The following is a 20121-nucleotide window of genomic DNA, read 5'->3' as shown; positions in this document are numbered from 1 at the left end:
TTCATTCCATAATAGAAGTTTGAATTCTTTGGACTTTGCTAGAGGTAGATAAATAAAGCATTATAGCTATTTTAACAGTTTATTAGGAAAATTTTAAAGTATAGGAAAGTTGAAATAATTTTACCGTAAGCATCCATTTAGCCACCTCCTTTCTAGGTTCTAAACTTAACAATTTGCTGTATGTGTTTTATTACACATTTATCCATATACCCAGTTATCAGCTCATCTTTTGATGCATTTCCAAGAAAGTTGTAAACATCACTTCACACTCATCTGACTGTATTTTGCTTGAAAGATAATCTGTTTCCCCAGTTAGCAGATTAACAAATGTACCTAAGTATAGAGCTGATTCGGTTATTTCTTCACTTAACATATGCGGGGCTTTGAAATTTTTACTTTAAAACATTTTCTGGTTAGTTTTTAACAAACATTGCAGCATTATTTTAAGATAATGAAAGCAATTAGAATGTGTGTTTGCTTATAATGACATAGCAAGTTTGAAACCTGTAATAGAGGAAAAGGATGGTTAGAAAGAATAATGATGGCCAGGTGCAGGGAGGGAGTGATAGAGAAGCTATTTTTAAAGAATAACAAGGATAAAGGAGGCCTGAGTGGTTTTCTACTTTTTATTATTGCCTTCAGGTAGAACAATCCCAAATCATTCCTGAGGGTGGATGTTTATGAATTTTCTGGAAGATGTTTTTATAACATTTGACAATAACTCATTTTCAGTGGCCTATCAAAAGTGCTTCTTTGTTTCTCACACTTTGAGGCAGTAATCAAAGATCAGAGAGAGATGCAGGTGGTCACACAAGTCAGTGCTAATGCATTTTCCATTTTGTTATAAACGCATCATGTGCTACTTTTATTTTGAAGTGGTAACAACATAGTTGAGGGAGTGCTTTGCTTTAGGGACTAATTGTAATTACTTTACGAGTAAAAGAAGTTATACTTCAGTTTTCCTATTTGAGCTAGTTGTTGAAGAGAAGACATCGAGGGACTAACTAAACTCCATCTGACCTTATTATGAATAGAGAATATTATCTCTACTGTGAGGCTGGCCTTTTAACCTAATGTTCCCAGAGATTGCCTTTGTTAAAGGAAATCTTTATTAATATTCATAGAATTTAGAGACCCTGAATTGATTGATAGTCATTATTTTCTAACAATTCACAAAGAAGTGATAATTAAAGATAGCATTGCTTTAGCAAAAGGAACTATATTTCCTAAAGAAAAAAAATGTACTTTGGAAAAAGTCACTTTTTCCATATTCATTGCTCTTATTTACTCATTTCACATCTTACATTATACAGTAGTGGAAATGCATACATGATTTTTAAAAATCTGGAGTTATTTTTTGTAAAAAATAAAAATTTTTGTTGTTGTCATTAAGCCTAACCTAATAGATTACAAGAGTAAGTTTGTGGAAGGAAGTCACCTGGAGCCCTATGTTTTTTGCAAAGTAATTCCCCAGGATGTTCCCTTATGTACTTCTGAGTATGTGTGTTTGTGTGTCCATGTATATGTATAATCTGTTACTTGTTTCTAACCCATTCTTATACTTGGCAGTTCTTCCTCCAAAGTAAGTTGCTTAAAGGTACTTATCAGGGATATACAATCTTGCCTTTTCTGTGCATATAAAACTACATGGTGTCCCTTTAAGTTTTATTTAGGTAACCACATCTAAATTAGCCAGGATTTGGTGGGATGGGGGAGTGCTTTCTTTATCCCTCAATAACCAAAGTTCTGAAAAGTGGCCTGCCAGGCTCTGTGTTAACCATAAATGCCCCCCTTGCAGTACCCACTCATTCATTACTCCACTCCCGAGATTCTCTGACCTCATCATCCACAGTCTTTCTCCCTACCCTCAACCCTTTCAGAAAAATCTTTGTGGCTCTGCCTGTACTTCCTTGAAGACTTTGCCCAAAATTCTTTTCCCCAACGAGACTTATGCTATGTGTAAAGCTGCAGCTGGTATTTCCAATCACTTTTCTGTTCATTTCCCACCACAGCACTCTTCACATTCTAACAGAAGGCTGTAACTGGCTTTTTTATTTTTATTGTGCATGTCCTAGTAGTATATAAACACCATAAATGCAATATTGTTTTTGTCCATGTTGTTTACTAGTGTGAAACATACACCTCAAACAGTGCTTGGCATACTTGCTCAATAAATGTATGTTGAATGAATGAATATACATCTTCCAAAGGTAATAAATTATAAATTCCTTGAAGGTAAGAAATGGGCAGAAGGTTGTTTGCATAATGGTTGAGAATTTGGATTTTGGTTCTTAATCCAAGCTTTTCTATTCAGTAGTGTTTTCCTTTTCTCACCCGCAGTTGTCTCTTTGAGATAGAGATGATAGTACCATCCTCCACAGTGAAAAGGGCTCAGCAGGGTGCCAGGCAGTTACTAAAGACTCCAGAGTGTTGGCAGATATACATGAAGAGTCTGAAGTTAATTTTATAGCTGTCTTCATTTCCATCAGATTATGAGAGTTAGCCTCATTCCCCTACCTGCTGCCACTTTTCTTCATTCACAAAATTCTTCATTCACAAAACATGTTTACATGGCTCAATGACTGTAGACCAGTCCTCTAGTTATTTTATTGATAAAGGAAAATAATTTTAAGTAGATATTTTGATACTCTGCGGTGCTCTTCCTGAGAAAAACTACTGTCTATCATTGACTTCAGTGCTGTAGACTTTTTTGGCATCTAAGAAATGCAGCCTAGCAGTTCGTTAAAAATGAGCAAGACAAGTATGCAAATAGATTTTGCTTCTTAGTATTTTAGTAAATAAAATCTAGTGAGCAGAGAAAATGTTCATTTGGGATCTACAGATAAAATTAATTCTTTTTAAAATTTGTTTTAGACATTCAAGGATAACTGTGGCACGTTCATATAATACAACACTCTACAACAATGAAAAAGAATGAACTGCTGCATGAAACAATATGGATGAATCTGACAGAAATAAAGCTGAGCAGAAGAGAGCCTTGGAGGTAAGGTTAGCTTAAATACAGCAAAGACCACCAGATCTTAAGTGTACAATTTGAGAAATTTACATGTATGTGTATAAATTATACCCATCACCCAGATCAAGATATGGAACATTTCCAACATCCTAAAAGGCTACCTTTTGCCTCTCCCGATAAATCACTCCCCCTCCCCAAGATGACCATTATGTAACTTCTAGCACCATAATATTTTGTCTTTTTCTGCACATATAGGTTTATAGGTACTCATATAGGTACTCTTTCATGTCTGGCTTCTTTGGCTCAAACTTAATTTGGTGAAATTGATTCATGTTGTTTTGTGTAGCAGTTTATTCTTTTTCCTTACTAAATAGTATAGTATTTTATGAAGGTACCACACTTTATCTTATTTTCTGTTTTTTTTTTTTAAATTTTACCACTATAAAGAGAACAGATTTTACATTCTGTAGGTACAGGTACAAGAAAACAACCACACTTCTCTCACTCCCTGCTCTCCCCAGTTCTCCTCCCACCCTCTCTTATCTTCATCAGTTTTTGCAAAGCCATAATTTTAATCCAATCTGTATTCACAGGCTTAATTCACCACTAATCATAATTTTCAACAAGTAAAAGTGGGAAGATCACAGGTCTGTAGGAGTCTAAACAAGGGATAAAAATAACAATTATATCCTTTTTATTTTATTTTCAATGGACATTTAAGTTGCTTATATTTTTGGCTACTATGAGTAAACCTGTTATGAACATTGTTGTGCTTGACTTTTGTTGAATATGGATACTCATTTCTGTTGGGTTATATAAATACAAGGTTGAATTATTGAGTTATCAGATAATATGTTTTACTTTAGTAACAGTTTTTCAAAGTAATGGATGTGAGTTCCTGTTACTCTGTATTCTTGCCAATACTTGATATTGTGAGTCTTTTTAATTTTAGTGGGCATATAATGATCTCATTTTGGTTTTTATTTGCCTGATTATTAATGTTAATCATCTCATATAATTTATTTTTCTTGAGTTAGTCTTTAATTTTCTTATTTTTAATATAAATTAAACCATCACTTTACATATTGAATGAAAGCTGTTAAAGTTAGTATTAATTGAAATTCGTTTAAGTATATTTGTTTTTGAAAGCAAAAGTATTTATTTCTGCCACTACAATGTTATTAAAATGAAGAATTGGTGCTTATAAATGAATCAATCCATTTACAAATTAGATATTCTCTTTATAAAAGTCTTAGTAATTTGTGCACCAATGAATATGTCTGCCTCATGAACATAATTGTTCCCTGAGAGACTACTTATGATCAGGAAGCCCTCTTCCCATTCTGGCTATGCTGCCAGTAACTATGTGAATTTGGGCCATTTTTGCTATCAGTGAATTGAAAGATTTTAGTTGGGTGATTTCTTAAGTCACATGATAGAATTCAGTCACTTTCTTCTGTGGAAGAAGTAGGTCAGAATGGTGAGAACCACTGGACCAGGACTCAGCCAAGGTGGGCTCTTTGTACTTACTGGCCTTTGCTTTGATTCATGTTTCTCTCCAAAATAAATCTGTTTGTCCTCCTCTACCTTTCCTACTTTCCCTCCTATAATAAATTTGGACATGAAATAGTAAGCAATACAGTAATTCTTTAAATCTCAAAATTAACATGGAATATAAATTAAGAACCCATAGATCATGGAAGGTATTATTAAATTTGTATGTTAATAACCTCTCTAGATCATGAGTTATTCCTCAGATTTAGTAATATGGTCTCTTACAAGACTTACAAAGAGTCATTTTTTTTTTTTTAGGTATAAATCTAGAAGCTTTTTCAACCAAAATTAAACTAAACACTTGTCTATATTAAGTTGCAGAATTTCCACAAACTTAATTTTCTTGAAGTACATTTGGTTTGTATTTCTAAACCATAGGCAGACAGAGAATATGGTTCACCCTAACATATTTACTTCCATTTTACTGTATTTTATTTGGGATTTGTTTGTTTTACAGTAGTATTTTCTATTGTAAAAATTGCATAGTTTTTTTTCAGCAATTTTTCATACCTGATACTATCAGTCCATTAAAATTTTTAAAAATAATGCCTATTATAGGGAATAAGACTTGTATAGAATTTTTTTTAATTATATCTTTGCTTCCAGGTATTGCTGCTCTTCTTAATTCATTAAATAATACTGGATGAAATTCCATCAGTCATATCAAAAATATTTTTCAGCTCATGCATGCCAATTGCAGAAGGAGTGAAAAGCAGTAGTTAAGTGCCTGGGTTTTGATGGGCTTTGGGGTTAGACTATAAGACTTGAATGTGACCTTAGGAGAGAAAGTCCCTGAACCCTTGGGTAGTAAGAAGTCATGTCTCATAGGACTGTCATAAAGATTAAGGTAATACTATATATCAAGTGCTTTGCACTGTGTCTTGTCCTTAATGTTATTAGTCCATGTTTTATTACTATAACAAAATATCTAAGGCTGAGTAACATGTAGTGAAGAGGCTTATTCAGCTCACAGTTCTGTGGGTTCAAGATTATGACACCAGCATGTGCTTACTTCTGAGGCTGCCCTGCTGGGTCACAGCGAGGTGCATGGCATCATGTACCTTTTCACTCCTTTGCTTTGATTCATTGAAAAAGGTACCTTTTCACTCCTTCTGCAATTGGCATGATTGTACTTCTGCAATTGGTGCGGACATGCGTAGGAGGGAGAAATTACATGACAAGACAGGAAGCCAGGGAGGAATCAGTTATCATATCATTGTTATATAAGCAATGTCTCATCAGAACTGAGGCCCAACAAGAGCTACCTTAATCCCTTCTGAGAACAACACCTCAGTGTCCTAACCAGTTCCTACTAAGCTTCAACCCTTGAAGTTTCCACCCCCACAAGAGTACCACATGGAGAAACAAACTTTCAGCACATAAATCCTTCAGTGATTAGTCACATCCAAACCATAGCAGTAAGCATTCAATAAATGTTAGCTGTCATTCTCAATATGTACTACATTTAGCATTTTTGTGATGATTAAATGTGATAATTTAAGTGAAGTATATATCGCAGAGCCTGCAGTGTGGTACACAACATTAGCTAGTATCTCTACCAAACATGTTCTCTAGTCAGTGGATATGCTGTAGCTAAAATCACACTTTTGGGCCATATCCCTTCCCCCACACATACCCCAAAAGAAAAATGAATTTGCAGTTAGGACATTTGGTACTCAGAAAATATGCTTTTTATTTTTTGAAGTTTAAACATTTTATTAAGTGATCCAATGATTACCAATTAAACCCCATCAGTAGATTGCTTGGGGGTGTGGTGATGTGAGACTCTGGCGTCAACCCTGTTAAGCAGAGAACATGTAAGATCTTATGTAGAGAGTCAGCATTGTGGTGTACCAGGTTAAGCCACCACCTGCTACTCTGGCTTCTCATGTGGGCACTGGTTAATGTTCTGGCTGCTCCACTTTCAATCCAGCTGCCTGCTAATGCTCCTGGGAAAGAGCAGAGATGGTCCAAGAACTTAGGCCCCTGCCACCCACGTAGGAGACCCAGCTGAAGTTCCTGGCTTCTGGCTTTGGCCTGGCCCGGCCCTGACAGCTATTCGGGCAGTGAACCAGCAGATGGAAGAGGTCTTTCTCTGTCTCTTCCTCTCTTTCTCTCTGTAACTCTGCCTTTCAAAATAAATAATTTTTTTTTAAAATAAATCTTATTTATAAATCACTCAGGATCACACTAATCTTGGTATTTGGATCACTCAGACTTTACTCACTTTTCCTGTGATCTGTCTTCTCAGTGGTAGAGTTGTTTGCTTTGTACCAGGATCTGTGTCTCTGCCTTGTTATTTCATGACATTAAACTTTACAAATGATTTCAGTCTTCTGAAACACTTGAGCTTTTCACCTTATCCCATTTCCTCATCAGTGAGTTTCCTTTTGCCAAGCCATACCCCCACAGAGGTAAACACTGGCCTCTCTGAAACTGGCAGGGTCATTGAGCACTTTTGAACATGTAGTTCATACAACTTCATGAGGTGTCGTTCATGTAAAACTACGTATAGTCTACTAAGTTGTGTGTGGTGACCCAACTTGTTATCTGTCTCCTGAAATACTGGTGATCACATGCTGTGCTCCTGTTTGGTGGTCTCCATTGAACAGCACTGCTAAGATCCTTGCCCCGTGTTTACAGTCTTCAGTTTCTTTAATTGTGGTGATCTCATCTGCTTTGTATCTTGCTTCTGGTTAATTTGCTTTCATTGCCACCCATCTCTCAGTGTTACTGGCTAAACATAAAATACTCCTTCCCTACTTTATTCTATTGTAATTTTTTTTTTTTTTTTGGACTTGCAGAGTGGACAGTGAGAGAGAGAGAGACAGAGAGAAAGGTCTTCCTTTTGCCATTGGTTCACCCTCCAATGGCCGCCGCGGCCAGCGCGCTGCAGCCGGCGCATCATGCTGATCCGAAGCCGAGAGCCAGGTGCTTCTCCTGGTCTCCCATGTGGGTGCAGGGCCCAAGCACTTGGGCCATCCTCCACTGTACTCCCGGGCCATAGCAGAGAGCTGGCCAGGAAGAGGGGCAACCGGGACAGGATCCGGCGCCCTGACCGGGACTAGAACCTAGTGTGCCGGTGCCGCAAGGCGGAGGATTAGCCTATTGAGCTGTGGCGCCAGCTCTATTCTATTGTAATTTTATTATTTAAATTCTAGTTGAGGGGTGAGTGTTTGGCATAATGATTAAGACAGATCTTGGGACACTCACAGTCCATATTGGAGTGCCTGAGTGCTCCCAAGTCTAGGTTCTTGCTAATGTGCATCCTGGGAGCTGGCAAGTGATGGCTTAAGTATTTGGGTCCCTGCCACCCACATGGGAGATCTTGGAGGAGTATCTGGCTCCTGGCTTCAGCCTGGCTCTGCAACTTTTAGAGTGAATCAGAAAATGAGAGAATTCCTTCTCTCCGTCAATATCTATTTCTATTTTTCTCTCTCTCTTTCTCTCAGCCTTTCAAATAAATAAAAAAATAGATTTTTTAAAAAAATGAATTTTGGTTCAGAAGCCCATTATCCATGGTGTTTTACCATCTCACCTAAGTTGCCATTTCTGTCCTTCCTTCTTATTTTGATTTCCTTTAATATTCAGTTGATATTGCCAGTTATTTTTTTGTCAGTGCTCTGCTCTAATAGATGTTAAATGAATATTTAGATTGTCTTGTTGAAGTGCTCCTTAACAAGTAAAATAAGCTAATAAACTAAGAGTGTTGCAATGATCTGTACATGTGGTAATAATCAGTCTGGAATATACTCTATGGCAAAATAGTTTGAGATGTGTTGATTATAGACATAAATGTGGATGGTCATGAGCATAATTAAATGGGTGAGGGAAGGGAAAGGAAGGGAAGGGAAGAGATTCATTAAAACCTAGAAGTCATCCAAACTGAAACCTGCTTCACTTTTAGAAGTTTATGAGAAATGCTAAGAAAATAAAAATAATATAGTAATTTCAGATCCAAAGTAACAGTACTCTACATTCATGATATCTAAACCCATAAACAAATAGATCTTTTTAAAACTTTCTTTTAGTCTTTTTAAGCTGTTACAACATTTGATGAGTATAAACATAAATTCTATATAATGGTGACATGTCAAGAATAAGTGGTCTGATTTTTCTTCCCTCTTATGATCAGCATCACACAGAAATGAATAGGCAGTTAGAGAAGTTATTGCAAGGTGTCCGGCACGTAACAAATCTTCCCAGGCAGACGAATCAATTAATTCACAGGCTTTTAGTGGGGTTCTGCTCCCGGGCAAGGTTCCCCGGTCCCAACAGAGCAACAGAGCGGGGGCCAGGGAAGTCGCGCGTCAGAGATTGGGAGGGCTCCTTTTATAGATTCAGGGCATGGGGGTTAAAGGTTGAGGCGGGTCTGACCCTCACTGGTTGACCTTTAGGCACGCGCGGGGACCTTGACAAGGACTTTTGTTCCCCGGAAGTATAGGCCTTCCTTCCATGTGGATCCCCCGCTCTGTTGCTCTGTTGGGACCGGGGAACCTTGCCCGGGAGCAGAACCCCAATAAAAGCCTGTGAATTAATTGATTCGTCTGCCTGGGAAGATTTGTTACACGCCAGACAGCTTGCAGTTATTGCTCATTTCTACAAATCATTTGGAGTAGTTTTACACTTTTCTCCCAAAAAGCCTGAGGGCTAGAGTTACTTATTTGTGTAATATCACAGTTTTTGCATATTCTTAGAAATACATAAGTATTCATCACATACAAAGATTTAGCTTAATTCTTTCCATGTCTAATTTCAAACAGTATAATACCAATTTGGCCTTAATTTTGCTTTGTTCAATCCAATAAATACTGAGTATCTGTCATGCATAGGGCTGTATGCTCTGAACTCTCAAGGAAAAAGAGAAGCACAAGTCACTAACTAATTCTATTCTGTTTATAATACATAAGGGGGCCAGTGCTGTGGTGTAGCAGGTAAAGCAGCTGCCTGCAGGGCCAGCATCCCATATGGGCACCAGTTTGAGTCCTGACTGCTCCACTTCGAATCCAGTTCTCTGCTACGACCTGGGAAAGCAGTAAAAGATGGCCCAAGCCCTTGGGCCCCTGAACCTGCGTGGGGGACCCGGAGGAAGCTCCTGGCTCCTGGCTTTGGATTGGCGCAGTTTTGACCACTGCGGCCATCTGGGGAGTGAACCAGTGGATGGAAGACCTCTTTCTCTGTCTCTGCCTCTCTGTAACTCTGACTTTCAAATAAATAACATAAATATGGAACACATGGAAGATCTTTCTGGATACCTGATATGGTTTAGAAGACTGGGCACTAGATAAGCAAAGTTTATTTATGTCGTGGTGTGGAAGGACTGTGTTGGTGGGATGTTGTCTGCTGTGTCCAACCTGTTGCAGTTGGGGAAGCTTTGAAGGATAACCTTCATTCTTATCAACATGTTAACTGACTTTTCAGTATACTTAGAATACTAGCTGTTTAGCAGTAGGATAATAGTATGATTTTCTGCTTCTGTGTATTCCTAACTGGGGCATCCCTTCTTTCAGGTACCAATTTAAAGGTTACTTGATGAACATAAAATCCCAAGGGGTAAGTGGATATAATTACTCAGATGCAGGGAAATATTCTTTCTGTTTGTTAAATGCTTTGTGTTAGGGGCTGGTGTAAATGCACTGCCTGTGATGTCAGCATCCCATATGGATGTGGGTTCAAGTCCTGGCTGTTCCACTTCCAATCCAGCTCCCTGCTATTGTGCTTGGGATAGCAGGCAGAGGATGGCCCAAGTGCTTGGACCCCTGCACCCATGTGGGAGAACTGCAAGAAGCTCCAGGTTCCTGGCTTCAGATCAGCCCAACTCTGGCCGTTGTGGACATTTGTGGAGTGAGCCAGTGGATGGAAGTTTCTCTCTCTCTCTCTCTCTCTCTCTGCATCTGACTCTCAATAACTCTGCCTAGCGGATGGAAATCTGTCTGTCTGTCTGTCTGTCTCTCTCTCTCTCTCTGCATCTGCCTCTCAATAACACTGCCTTTCAAATAAATAAATAAATAATAAATCTTAAAGGCCTGGGGGAAGCAGTGGCAGATGGCCCAAGTGTTTGGCTCAGTTCTGGCCGCTGGGGCCATCCAGGGAGTGACTAAGCAGATGGAAGATCTGTGTGCATGTGTGTGTGTGTGTGTGTGTGCATGCGTGTGCATGCACGTGCCTGTCTCCCTCTCTCTTTTACTCTGACTTTCAAATAAATAAATCTTTAAAAAAAAAAAGCTTTGTTTATATCCTCAGCCAGTTGCTATTCCCAGGGGACTATAGGAGACTAGAATGTGTGGATATATTTAACCATCTCTCTGTTCTTCTAGTCTCATCCCTTCATTGTATTCTCTATTTTAAATGTTTGCTTTTATTATTTATTATTTGAAAGGCAGAGAGAGACAGAGAGATAGAGAGATAGACAGACAGAGAAAGAGATCTCTTGTCTACTAGGTCACTCCCCAAATGCCCACAGCAGCCACAACTGAACCAGGTTGATGCCAGGAGCCAGGGATTCAATCTGGGTCTCCCAGGTATGTGGCAGTGACCCAGATACTTGAGCCATCTGCTACCTTCTACAGTAGATTATCACGAAGCTGAAAATGGGAGTGGAGCTTGACTCAAACCCAGGCACTCTGATACAGGATGTGGCTGTTCCCACTGATGCCGTAGCCATTAGCCCAAACACCCACCCCTATATTTAAGTTTTGATGTTTTTAAATTAGGTCTCATCTATTCTTTTCTAGTACTATTGAATAACTACCATTTTGTTAATAATATTAGAGGATTCTAGCTATTACAGGGCCCTGTTCAAAAAGTTTGTTTCAACTTAGTGTGTTATCTGGAACTACAGTGCATTAATACAATGCTTGATCCCTCACCTGTGATTCTCCACTTTTAGGCAGTCACACAAAGGTAAGTCTAGTTACCCAAATCAGAGACTCTTTAGTCAAGCTGAGAGTTGTCTTAACCCCAATTAGTTGCAATATTTTATAAGTTCTGTCTCCTAAATAGCTCTTGAATCTTTCCAGTATAGTTCATGCCCACCACTCAAGCTTCAGTTCTAGCCTTTGTTATTTCAAACCTACACTACAGAGTAGCCCCCTATCTAGTGTCCCCATTTCTCATATACTCAGGTATAGCCCCAGCTCATCTGTTACAGTCTATTAGTGTTTTCTCTAAAAAAATGAAATTTTATTATGTAATCTTCCTTAAATTTTCAGTCCTTCTCTAATAACATATAAAAATTGAAATCATAGAATAACATGCAGGCCCTTATTTAGATTTTTGCCTTATATTTCTAATCAGCTTTCCATTCTCGTGTTATTTACCTCTTGCCACAGCCATGACAAACTTGCTCTCCAGAAGTCACCATTTTGCATGTGCTGCATTGTGCTCCAGAGACTTCCCACAACCATTTATAAGGTAGATTCCTGTTTATCTTCAGGAGTCAGCATAAATGTTCTTTGTTCAAGAAGCCATTTATTGCAACCTTGAAAATAAATCGGTGCCTTTTCTATGTCCCCATTCCTATTCTCATAGCTAGTCCCACATATCCTCTTGCAGGAATGATTTGCAGGTTCACCATTGCAGTTTGTCCTGGGAGGCAGAATCAGTGTTCTCATTTTTGTGACTGATGCAATACCTGGGATATAGTAACAATATTTCTTTTGAATGAATGAACTAGAGTAGACCCTTGGTACTCTGGATTTGACCTCGTAGGTTGCAAGCAACCTTGAGTTGCCATCACTCACATGTGGTAATCTGAAGTCTGCAGAGGCAGGAGTTTGAATCAGTTGTGCGCGAACAAGTGACTCACCTTGAGAGGATTCTAGCCAGCTACTTAACACAGTCATTTCAGAGTCGCTTTTTTTTTTTCATGAAAAATATCAAAGTGATAATGTAAATTTTCAATTATAGGATTAATTTAATAATTTCTTATGGGCTGTCTATGAAACTCAAGGAAAAATGAATCCTGATCACTAATTTAAAATGTTGCAAGTAAACCACCACAGCAGTCTACATGCACATTTTAATAGTTGATAGAGGAGTGGGCATTTAGCCTAGTTAACTAGATGCTGGTTAACATGCCCTTGTCCCACATCAGAATACCCAGATTAGTCTTCTGGCTCTGGCTCATGACTTCTGCTTCCCACTAATGCAGATCCTTGGAGGCAGCAGTGATGACTCAAGTTGTTGGATCCCTGCCACCCATGTAGGAGACCTGGCTCTGGCTTCAACCCTGGCTGTTGTGGGCAGTTGAGAGGTGAACCAACAAATAGGAGCTTTACTTAATAAATAAATTAAAAATTAATTGACTTAAAATGAAAAGCAATTAACAGAAAAGGAAACATAAAATGGAAATACTTATTATTTTTGGTCCTGTTATTAATGCATGATATTCTTCTGTAAAGAATCTGCATAAATCTACTTATGTTGTATCATTCTCAAAGATTCTCACTCAATCAGATTTTCATTGTCCTATCCCTGTAAGTAGGAACTTGTTTTCTTTGTATTGCACTCCTCCACCATTGTTTTGCTTTGTTTTGAATTCTATTTGTTTGAAAGGCAAAGACAGACAAAGATCTCCCATTTATTGATTCATTTCCCAAGTATCTAGAATAGCCAGGGCTGGGCCAAGTCATAACCAGCAGCCAGGAACTCAACCACAGTCTCTTAACTTTATGCCAGAGTCATTGCTTGCTGCTTCTCAGGGTCTATGTTAGCAGGAAGCTGGAATAGGGAACAAAGGAGATTCAAACACAGGCACTCTGATTTCAGATATGGGTTCCCCAAGCAGCACCTTAACTTTGAGGCCAAACTCTTGCCAAACTCTTCCTCAAATTCTACATAGATCCCTCAATGCCTTGTTAAAATTTCTTCTCTGAATTTCTTCTGCTTTCACAGAGACATTCTTTTATCTATTATCTTCTTCCATCATTTCAACCACTCCCTCACCACTGACTTCCCTGCAACATATTTGAATGCTCCCCTCTTAAAAACATTCACAATGACCTTCCTCTAATCACCACCACTTCCAGTTATCTTCCCAAACTCTTCTTCTTTCACACACAACTTGGAAAAAATATTGAGATGATCTCAAATTCTTCATTTCTGCTATTTTCTTCATTTATTTTAGTTGATTTCCATCCTACTACAATGAAATGATTTTTGCCATAGTTTCTAATGCTCTATATGTTATTAAAATGGGACATTCTGCTACTGGGTCCTCTCTTCAGCCCTTACCTCTGTTGATTAATCCTTCTGTGATATGTCTGATGGCAATTCCTTTGAATTTGTCTTCTCTAATTCAGTCTATGCCTCAAATATGCTATTGCCATCATTCTTTTCTGGTCTTACTCTTTCTTCACTCTACAAATTCCCATGTAATGATCTTATTCACTCCCATACCTCCAAATTACTTTTGAAGTTAATACTTTCATATTTATACTGTTACTTGGGATTTCTTTCCTGAGCTGTGTGTTCAACAGCATGTCTGCTGTCCTTGGATGCTCCTCAGATGTACAAAAGTGAACTCTCCTTTCCCACTGTGTGTAATTTTCTTCCTTATTTCTCTTTAGTGAAGAGAAGCACCGTCTATACCAGCAATGCCTCTCTAGTCCTCGCCCTCTCAAATTCAATGAAATGCAATCCAGTTTTACCTTCTTAGTATTTCTTGCTTCTAATTCCTTTTTTTCCTGATTCTGGCACCTTGTTTTCCTCCAGAACTGCCTCATCACTTCCTAAGATTAATTCCAGTCCTATCTAATGTTTGCTCTATTCATCACTGTTCCTAAAATGTTTGAATTACCTTCAGGATAAATGGCATGACTTGGTGTATGTAATTCATTGTATGATCTTGCCTCCGTGGTTTCCTCCTTCCATAATCCCTGCCTCTCCAGAAAGCACTGTACTTTCTTTTTCTTATTTCTTTTTTTTCTTTCTTCTTCTTTTTTTTTTTTTTTTTTACAGGCAGAGTGGACAGTGAGAGAGAGAGAGAGAGAGAGAGAGACAGAGAGAGAGAAAGGTCTTCCTTTGCTGTTGGTTCACCTTCCAATGGCCGCTGTGCCGGTGTGCTGTGGCTGGTGCATCGCGTTGATCCGAAGCCAGGAGCCAGGTGCTTCCTCCTGGTCTCCCATGGGGTGCAGGGCCCAAGCACTTGGGCCATCCTCCACTGCACTCCCGGGCCATAGCAGAGAGCTGGCCTGGAAGAGGAGCAACCGGCACAGAATCCGGCGCCCCGACCGGGACTAGAACCCGGTGTGCCGGCGTCGCAGGCGGTGGATTAGCCTATTGAGCCACGGCGCCAGCCAGCACTGTACTTTCCAAGCTACCCTCTTTCCCTTTTTTCCTGGCTTATTGCCTGCTTACCTCTCATATTTTGATCTTGATGTCCCTACTTCCAAGCCTCTGCTTTTCTTCCTTATATACTCTCCTGGCATTGCCAGCCTTCCTCTGACATGTTTGTTTTGTGGCACTAATGGATTCTGCTTTAATGGTGTGTCTTTTCTAGACCATAAGTTCCCTGATGGCAGTAATCATATATTTTATCTTTGTGTCCTGACAGCTAGAATGTACCGTGGGATATGCCTAATAAAATTTGTTAGATGAAAAATATGTCTGATACTTTTTTTACTTCAGAAATAATATTTACTATCTGCAATAGCAGTGTTTTCTTTTCCATTATGGAATGCAAAATATCTGCTTTTAAAAAGGTCACAAGTCTTATATGAACTCAAAGATACGAAAAAGTAGCACAGGATACAAGTGACAATAAATACAGTAAAGCCTTTGTAATTCTGTTCTGGTTACTTCCCAAAGTTGAATTAAAACTTGATAGGTTAAGGATGTTGTGCTCCACAAGATTGGACTCACTTTAGACACTTTAGCTCAAAACTAACTCTTATATCTGATAAGCTGGTTACACATGGTCAGGGAGTGGTGACGTTGTGGCGTGGCGGGTTAAAGCCCCGACCTGCAGCACCAGCATCTCATACAGGTGCCAGTTCGAGTCCTGTCTGCTCCACTTCTGATCCAGCTCCCTGCTAACACACCTGGGAAAGCAGCAGAAGGTGGCTCAAGTACTTGGGCCCCTGCACCCACATGGGAGACCTAGAAGAAGCTCCTGACCCCTGGCTTTGGAATGGCTCAGCTCCAGCCATCGCAGTCATTTGCAGAGTGAACCTGCGGATGGAAGACCTCTCTCTCTCCATCTCTACCTCTCTGTAACTCTTTCAAATAAATAAAATAACTCTTTAAAAAATTCTTGGTGGGGTTTCTTCACAATATCCTATTTCAATACCTAAAAGCTCAAGAAAGCAGTATATTTATGATTACAGTTTTATTATAGCAAAAAAATTTTTATTATACAAATCAGAACCAGCCAAAAGAAGAGACACATCTGGTGGGATCTGGGAGGACCCCTAATGTGACATTTCCACATCCTTTTCCTATAGAATCAGAACATAATCACTTTCCCAACACACTATTATGTAACACTTGCTAACCAGAAATATCCACCTGAACAGGGATGTTCAGAGTTTTTATCACATATGCATGATTGACTAAATCGTTGACCATGCCATTGAATTCAATCTCCATACACCATCCTCTCTTTGGAGGTCAGGCCTATATCACTTGGCTCAAAGTCTTCACCCACTTTCCATGTTGATCTTTCTAGCATGTCCCTTCCGAATCCTCAGTCATTGGATTGGTTTAAACTTTCTTTAGCCCACCATAAACAAAGACACACCAACCATGAGGAAATTCCAAGGATTTAGAGGCTACCTCCCAGGAACTAGGGACAAAAGCCAGGCACATTCTTTATTATGTAACAGCTTTACACCATCTAAAATAAAGCCTGCCAAAACTAAGGTGTGCAAGACATAAATTATCTTGATAGTCCAGAATGTTTATTCATTTGTCTACTTTAGTCATGTGATCACCAAGAAAGGACTAAAGAACATGGAGTTCATGTACAGATTACAAGTCTGAATTGTACAAATTGAGATGACAGCATCAGTTTCCATTTGAGCAAGTCTGTTAGGCTTTTGCATACAAGAAAATATATTTGGATCAAGAAATACTAACAAATTAGATTACACTACATTTAGACTGTTTCAGGAATTGTGCTAGTGTGAACAGAATAGACATACAGGGGTTGACATTGTAGCAAATGGTTAAGCTGCTCTCTAGAACATAAGCATCCCCTATCTGAGTGCTTGTTTTAATCATGGTTACTTCACTTCCCATCCAGCTTCCTGCTTATGCTCCTGGGAAGACAGTGAACAATGGCCAGAGTAGCTGGGTCCCTGCCACCCATGTAGAAGACCTTGATGGAGTTCTGGCTCCCAGCTTCAGTGTTACTCAGCCCTGGGTATTGCAGGCATTTGGAGAGTGAACCAGCAGATAGAAGATCTCTCTTACTCTTTCTGTGTCTCCCTCTTTGCCTTTAAAATAAATAAATCTTTTTTTTAACAATAAACACATAAACGGAACTAAACTTGAATGAGTTGTACAAATCTGATGCCATGTGAAATCTTGCCTACATCGAACAAATTAGATTCAGTAGACAAATCTTCATTCATTGGAAATGTTATTTCCTACATGGGCATTTGGCATAGAAGTTAATACTCTATTATTGAAGTGCCTGCGTTCAAGTCCAAGCTCTGCTTCTGATTCCAGCTTCACTAAAGCAGACCCTGTGAGATAGCAAATGATGGCTTACTTACTTGGATGCGCAACTCACTTAGGGAACTTGGATTGAGTTCTAGGTTCCTCGCTTTTGCTTGCCCCAGCCTGGGCTGTTGCAAATGTTTGGAGAGTGAACCAGTGAGTAAGAGATCTTTCCTTCTCTCTGCCTAACAAATAAATTTTAAAAAATAAAAAGTAAAAAAAAAAGTTACTTCCTCTTATGTGGTATTCCTTATTGTTTTAATAAATTTTAAATCCATCATTTATAGTTAGTAGATAAATCAATCTAACTCTTGATTATAATTAAATAGTAAATCATAAAAGCTTCTACCTACATTTATAAGTATCTTAAGTAGCCAATTGCATCCATTTTAGCAATATTTTTTTAAACTTTTATTTAATGAATATAAATTTCCAAAGTACAGCTTATGGATTACAATGGCTTCCCCCCCCATAACGTCCCTCCCACCCGCAACCCTCCCCTTTCCCACTTCCTCTCCCCTTCCATTCACATCAAGATTCATTTTCGTTTCTCTTTATATACAGAAGATCAGTTTAGCATACATTAAGTAAAGATTTCAACAGTTTGTGCCCACACAGAAACATAAAGTGAAAAATACTGTTTGAGTACTCGTTATAGCATTAAATCTCAATGTACAGCACACTAAGGACAAAGATCCTACATGAGGAGTAAGTGCACAGTGACCCCTGTTGTTGACTTAACAAATTGACACTCTTGTTTATGGCATCAGTAATCACCCTAGGCTCTTATCATGAGCTGCCAAGGCTATGGAAGCAAGAAGCCCAAGGTAAGGAATAACTCCTAAGAAGGAATCAAAAACTCTCTCTAGAACTTTAACCTCCAAAACTTTGAAAAATTGTAAGGTAAGGAAAGAAGGTAGAGCAACACAAAGCTTTTAAGTAGTGGGAAGATAAATCGCTGTGATTAGGGGATCTCTGTTTCTAACAGCATGACAAAATATTCTGCCCAATCCTCAACTGAAGATGGCCACAGATGCTAGACAAAATGCAGAACTGACCTGACAAATTTTTAAAATTCAGAGAGGAAAACAAAACCAAATATAATCAATGTAACCCTCAAGCTGCCTTTTACCCTGGGGATTTATGCAACAGCCTGTTCCCTCTAAGGGCAAAAAAGAAAATTGAGAGCCTAACAAACAGAACACCACTGTAAAGAAATCTATAGCCAAATAACTGTACCAGCAATGTAATGGTGAATGAGAAATAAGCCCATCCTACAAAACAAAACAGACATCAGGAAACATTACCAAAAAGTAAAACTTTGCCCAGGTCCTGTGTCAGCAAACCAGTCCTCTGGCCAGATCTACCTGCTGCATGTTTTTGTAGAACTCAGGCACTCAGGATAGTTTTTATGTTTTAAAATAGCTGAAAAAACTCAAAACTGACACAAGGAAATTTTACATGAAATTCAAATTTCACTGTTCATAAAGTTTTGTTATAACACAGTCATGACTACTTGTTTATATATTGTCTGTGTTTGCTTTCACACTGCAGCAACATGAACTGAGTGACTGCAAAAGAGACCACAATACTTGCATATTCTACAGTATTTATTTTCTGGTCCTTTACTGGAAAAGTTCACCAGCCTTTGATTTAGGATTGTTGGAACTTTCTTCAGGAGTATTTCATATCTCCCACCCATGTAATATTACATATTCCTATGTTTAAATAAGACTCAAGTTAAATGATAGTACAATGATTTTAAAGTCAATGAAATAGAATTTAAGCTATTCATTTCTGCTCTTCTGGGTGACCACTTTGAGTTTGTGTTAAAACTTAAAAATAATTAAACAGTGTAAAGTATAAGATGTAACTTTTTTGTTGAGTCTAAAATGTATGCATGAATTCTTTCTTTCTTTCTTTTTTTTTTTTTTTTTTTTTTTGAGAGGCAGAGTAAGTGAGATGGCTTCCATCTGCTGGTGCACTCTCCAAATCCTCTCAATGGCCGAGGCCAGGACTGGGCCAAAGCCAGGAGCCAGAAATTTAATCCAGGTACCCTACTGGAGCAACAGGAACCCATTCACTTGAGCCTTCCAGGGTCTGCATTAGTAGGAAGCCGAATTCAGGAGCCAGAGCTGGGAATTGAACCCAGGCATTCTGATATGGAACATGGTCTATATTAACCACTATGTTAAATGCCTGTTCTTGAATCTTAATATATTTATAATTGAGATATATTCTTATTAATCAAATGTTATTTTTAAGGCTAAACAACAAATCAAAATAAGTGCTTATAGAGGGTACACACAAAAATAGTTGTGACATAGTCACAGGATGGAATAATTCAGCAATTTAAAAACAAAGTGCTATACACATTGATAACATTACAGTTATTAAAAGGAGCCAAATGCAAAGGAATAAATACTGCTTAGTCTCATGTGAAATTTAAAGTCAGGCAAAGCTAGTGAATGGCAATTGGTGGTTACCTGTGGGGAGAGGCTTGGTTGGGAAGGTTCTCTAGGGAATTCTGTGGGGTAATCATCTTGACTGGTTGTGGTTACAGCGCTGTATCTATTTGCCAAAATATATCCAGTTTTACTCTTAAGTTCTGTGCATTCTCTTTATAAATTCACTAACCAAAAACTTAGCATATACAATACAACCAAAACATTCCTGAGACTAACCCAGAGCAGATCTCTAACTTAACAGTTAAGTTACTAGTACTTTTATATACCATTATACATAACTGCATATTTTTCAAAATGACAAGTTATGTGAAAGGATTTAAAATAATTCCCTTTCCGTGTACTAAACCATTTGTCTAAAATAACTTTTTCAGCCCAAATTATATTCATCATAAATATCTATTATTAAATGAATAAAAAAGAAAAAAGAACATAGGAATCAGCAACTGACCGTTGAGTCAA

At 38.5% G+C, this 20121-nt stretch overlaps 1 protein-coding gene across 50 annotated transcripts in view; it reads left to right on the top strand.

The window, feature by feature from the left end:
- LOC149125604 (uncharacterized) overlaps positions 1–20121 on the top strand; it is a 157653-nt gene that overhangs the window by 4085 nt on the left and 133447 nt on the right. For 20 of the 50 annotated variants that reach the window (XR_016210844.1, XR_016210827.1, XR_016210835.1 and 17 more), the window contains exon 2: positions 2875–3004. The gene's annotated coding sequence lies outside the window, so the exon portion shown is untranslated. Of the gene's footprint in view, positions 1–2874; positions 3005–3570; positions 3744–9441; positions 9763–10041; positions 10085–11862; positions 11945–15518; positions 15783–16775; positions 17022–20121 lie in introns of those variants that run through there. The other 30 variants (XR_016210840.1, XR_016210841.1, XR_016210848.1 and 27 more) reach the window with 12 other exon arrangements.

This window comes from Oryctolagus cuniculus, chromosome 7 (assembly GCF_051225735.1).
Source record: "Oryctolagus cuniculus isolate XC-2025 breed Fujian yellow rabbit chromosome 7, ASM5122573v1, whole genome shotgun sequence".
In the NCBI taxonomy this organism is placed as follows: domain Eukaryota; kingdom Metazoa; phylum Chordata; class Mammalia; order Lagomorpha; family Leporidae; genus Oryctolagus; species Oryctolagus cuniculus.
Note: the sequence above shows the minus strand (reverse complement) of the source record. Positions and strands in the feature narration are given on the sequence as shown.